Source organism: Alexandromys fortis, unplaced genomic scaffold (assembly GCF_014885135.2).
Source record: "Alexandromys fortis isolate MF-2015 unplaced genomic scaffold, M_Fortis_MF-2015_v1.1 scaffold_6, whole genome shotgun sequence".
Classification (NCBI taxonomy): domain Eukaryota; kingdom Metazoa; phylum Chordata; class Mammalia; order Rodentia; family Cricetidae; genus Alexandromys; species Alexandromys fortis.
In genome coordinates this window covers 9621769-9626875 of record NW_026067902.1, presented here as the reverse complement: position 1 = coordinate 9626875, position 5107 = coordinate 9621769, and positions in this window count along the sequence as shown.

The following is a 5107-nucleotide window of genomic DNA, read 5'->3' as shown; positions in this document are numbered from 1 at the left end:
ACCATCACAAACTCTGAAAGCTTGGATAAGCACCTGTGGAAGACAAACCAACTCTTCTGGATTGAAGAGCAGTAACAGATTTGATTTTTGTCCTGGAAAGGAAAAGATTGCCATGTCGTAACTGGAGGTTTCTCTCCCACCCGCCAGTTTCTGAATAACCATTCTGAGGCTTACTATTAATTACAAGCTGTTCTGCAGAGAGGATGAAGAGTCATCTGCTTAAATGCACATGTAAAGTAGCAGTAGGCCAATGCAGTCAAAGCTTCTTTCTTCCTTCTACCCTTTCCTCCTACTATGGCCCAGCCAACACCCTGTTATACCCCTGATCTGGCCTGTGTCTATTTGCAGGCTCCAAACATCATCATGTTTGTATTCCAGCCAGATGGGAAGGGAGAGATGAGTGTGCTCTTCTCTCCTAAGAAAACTATTTCAAAGTTGCACACTTTGCTTCTGTTCAAATCCCATGGGAAAGATTATAGCTGCAAGAGAACCTGGAAAACACAATTTTGAAACATGGCTTCATTGCTAATTATGGTACCACATACCTGTGAAGTCAGCACTTGGAAGGTAGAAGCAGAAAGATCACAGACCAGCCTGAGTGACAAAGGGAGATGCCATCTCAAAAGCCAAATCAAGGATTTGGACTGTATAGCTTGGAGGTAGATGGCTTACCTACAGAGTACCAGGACCTGAGATCAATTTCCAACACCACACACACACATATATACACACTTAAGAAACTCAATGTTATCTAGGCGTGAAATGCACTCCTATAATCCCAGTACTCAGGGAAGCTGAGGCAGTAGAATCACAAGTTTAAGACCAACGTGGGACCCCAGCACAAAACAAAAGTGAGAAATGAACAGGGGATATGGTTTTGTCATATAGTGCTTGCCCAGCATCCACGATTCCCTTGGTTCAGTCATCTGCCATCTACCTACCTATCTACCTATCTACCTGTCTGTCTGTCTACCTGCCTGCCTATCTGTCCATCCATTCATCCATCTTATCATCTATCTATTATCTATCTATCTATCTATCTATGCAGCCATCCATCTTAAACTATGGGCTTTCATTGCTGAGGAACAACTTGCGGTCAACTGGTGACATCTGCTTGAGCCTAGACGTGAGAACAAGGACTGTCTCAGAAAGCTGGAAGCCAGAGCATGCTTAGAACTTGAGCCATGGAAGAACAAACTGGTGGGAAAGGAAGGTCCAGGCACCTGATGGGAAGTGGCCAGCTGAAGGTTGTATTCTAGAAACCATCTGCTTCCCCTGAAAGGTTATTAGAGCCCTAATGGCTGGGCCTATGCCCAAAGCCTCTGGCTGTACAGTAAACCTTCAGAAGATCTGAAAACACACATTTCTAACTAGTTTCCAGGTACTGCAGGTACTCAGGTCCAGAAAAACCTGGAAGAAAAAATGGTGGGGGAAAGGTGCAGAAAGTTCTGGAAAGGAAGGTAATGTCTGTAACTTAGAAAGCAGAATCTGTAACTGACAACTTGCTGTACCGCAGCCTCCAGTGCTTCCTCTATCCTCGTGTTCCCATGAGCCAGCACTCAAGAAAAACAGGGCTAATAAAGAGCCTGCAAAGAAAGAGCACAAAAGCCTGGCGCCCAAGGTCCTCCCCCCCCTTCCTAGCAGGGTTACAGTGCTAGGCACCACCTCTACCCATCACTTCTTAGCTCTGAAGGAAAGCTTATTAGTGACGAGTGGTGTTGAGCAAGTCCTTGTCCCCACCACTCCCAGGTTTCCCCACCAGTAATAATGCTGGAGTTCAGTTTAGGAACTGAACTGCTATCAGGCTCCACAGAACAGAAATGTCTCATGGCCAGGGGAACTCAGACATTTACCTAAATTGCCATTTGGAGTGTAATCTAACACATACCCTGGAAGGGAATCTGACAATCAAATCAGAATTTAAAATGCCTGCATTCTTTGATTTCGTAGCTCTGTATCCAAGAACTGAGTCTGTAGAAACATTGATTGTTGGGCATGGTGGCACAGACCCTGCAATCCCAGCACTCTGGGTAGAGACAGAAAAGATCAAAACCAACCCGGGATACACAGAGCCTGTCTCAAACAAAAACAAAAATAAAATACCCATGCTTCTGTGCAAATATAAGGTTATTCGATGTCTTAATAAGCTTTCCATTACTATAATACCCGATACAATTAATTAACTAATTAAGTTTTTGGATTTTTTTTTTTTTTTTGAGACAGGGTTTCTCCGTAGCTTTTTGGTTCCTGTCCTGGTACTAGCTCTTGTGGACCAGGCTGGTCTCGAACTCACAGAGATCCGCCTGCCTCTGCCTCCCGAATGCTGGGATTAAAGGCGTGCGCCACCACCGCCCGGCGATATGATTAATTTATAAAGAGAAAAGAAAGGTTACTTTGAAACCTACTCCAAGACTGAGGGCCTTGTGGCTTGAATGTGAAATGTTTTAGTCTCCAGATGGTGACATCATTTGGGAAGATTGTGGAATTTTAGGAGGTGAAGCCTTACTGGAGGAAATGGGTCATAATGTCTCTGATTTATTGGCACTGGGAATGCACACAACGATACATACAAGTCAAACAGTCTGCACATACAGAATAAAAGTAAATCAATCTGTTTAAAGAAAAGGAAAAGAAGAAAATAATGACTGGGGAAGGATTTTTGCTAAGTGGCAACTTTACAAATTACCAATTTCTTTAAAGACAGCGCTTCCACTGTCTTGTTTAACTCTTTGCTAGCAGAGGCAGCACATCTCCTTCACGGTTCTGATAGGTAGATTGTTCCTTTACTGTTACTGATGCCCCATCTGGAATGAATAGATGCTTGTTCACATATGCACAGGAAATGTCACACCATAGCTCCTAATAACCTTCTTCTGAATGAGGAAATATAGACTGGGGAAGACCACATAGATGCCACCTGTTGGGGGAATATTATTTTAAGGCTCCAAAGCTACAGAAAAACCCTGTCTCAAAAAAAAAAAAACAACAAAAAAAATTTTTTTAAGTAACCAAGAATTTAGCAACCACTATTCAGCAACAAATATACAGACACATGAACTGCAGATAATATTTGTGCTGTCACCAGATTGGAAGGGATGAAACATTGATGTTTTATGGCCTTTCTGATGGCAGATATGGAAGAATGTTTGGAATTAAAATCATCCAAGATTGGGAGACCATTGGCTGCACCTCCATTCTTCTGTTTTCTGTGACAGGCACACTCATTTAATGAAGAAGAGGCACTGTCTGTGGAGTCTTACTAGTAATCTCTTTAACCCGGTGTGTGAGGGTTGCCTGGCAGCCCCCAGATGAAGGTAGGTGAAACAGCTGTACCGCTTGGCCAAAAGTGATCAGCATCACAAAGTGGGAAACCTACTTTACTGGTAGTTAAGGACTGTACACCCTTCTTAAGAATGTGTGTGTGTGGTGGTGGTGGTGGGGTGGCACGCACGTAAGTGTGCATGCATGCCACAAATGTGCAGGTGCTGGAAGAAGCCAGAAGAGGTTGTCAGAGCCCCTTCAGCTACACTTAAAAGCAGTCGTGAGCCTCCTGCTATGGATACTCAGAATTAAACTGGAGTCCTCTAGAAAATCAGCAAGTGCTCTTGACCACTGGGTCATCTCTCCAGCCCCTACCTTTATTTTAATATCTATTTTAACTCAATGAATAAACATATAAGAGTTAGACATCACTATGGCTTGGATACTACCAAGGGACTAGTAGTTAGATCCCTGGTAGGCAGCAGACGGGGGAAAAGGTTCTAGGTAGATCAATGTACCGTTTCACTTAAACCTTTAAAATAGCTGAATTCCTGCTTCTTCTCCCTCTCCAAGACAGAGACTTGGGAGGTTTTTATTGTTTTGTTTCCCCCTCCCCTGCCCCAAGCCCAGAAGGAATTGTTCAATGGGACTGTCAAACCTCCTGGGTCCTGCGGAGAGAAACAATCAGTTACTCTTTGTCTGAATTATTTAATATTCTGAAATAACCCAAGCAATCCAATTCGGAGAAAGGCAAGGAATTCACTCACTCCATCCCAGTAAAAAGCTTTAGCTTTGCTAGACAAACTTAGACACCATTTTTGGGTTCCCTCCCTATTGGGGAACCTGTCTCTTGTGTGCTTCAAGGGGTGTGTATGTGTGTGTGTGTTATTTCTTTAATTTCTTTTAAGGTTTATTGTATTTTGTAAGTATGAGTATCTTTTCTACTTATACTATGTGTGTGTCTGGGGCCCTTGGAGGTCAGAACAGAGCATTGGATCCCTTGGAACCACAGTTACAGACAGCTCTGAACCAACACGTGAGTGTTAGAAACTGAACCCTGGTCCTCTGCAAGAACAAGTGCTCTTTAAAAAAAAAAAAGCTACAGAGAAACCCTCTCTTGAGAAACAAAAAAAAGAAAAAAAAGTTGTTGGAATAATACTAATACAGTAGGATGGGGACTGATGACTGGTATCATATTGGACTAGAAGAGAAAGGAAATGCATATTATTATTATTATTTGTTTTTTCTTTTTTTTTCTTGTTTTGTTTTTCGAGACAGGGTTTCTCTGTGGCTTTGGAGCCTATCCTGGAACTAGCTCTGTAGACCAGGTCTCGAACTCACAGAGATCTGTCTGCCTCCCGAGTGCTGGGATTAAAGGTGTGCGCCACCATCGCCCGGCTATTATTTGTTTTTTCAAGACAGGGTTTCTCTGTAGCTTTGGATCCTGTCCTGGAACTAGCTCTGTAGACCAGGCTGTCCTGAATTCATAGAGATTCGCCTCTCTCTCTGCCTCCCAAGTGCTGGGATTAAAGGTGTGCGCCATCACCACCCAGCAGGAATTGCATATTAAATAATAATATGGCATTGTTGCCAGATGGCAACTCTGGAGGCAAAGGCAGGCGGATCTCTGTGAGTTCGAGGTCAGCCAAGTTCACAAGAGCTAGTTCTAGGATGCGCACCAAAGCTACACAGAGGAAACCCTGTCTCAAAACACCAAACAAACAAACAAACAAACAAAAAAACCCAAAAAAACATGGTATTGTTAACGTTCTTTTTTTTAATCACTGTATTGAGATTGTGCAAGAGACTATCTTTGCCCTCGGGAAATAAAATATATAAAGAGGTA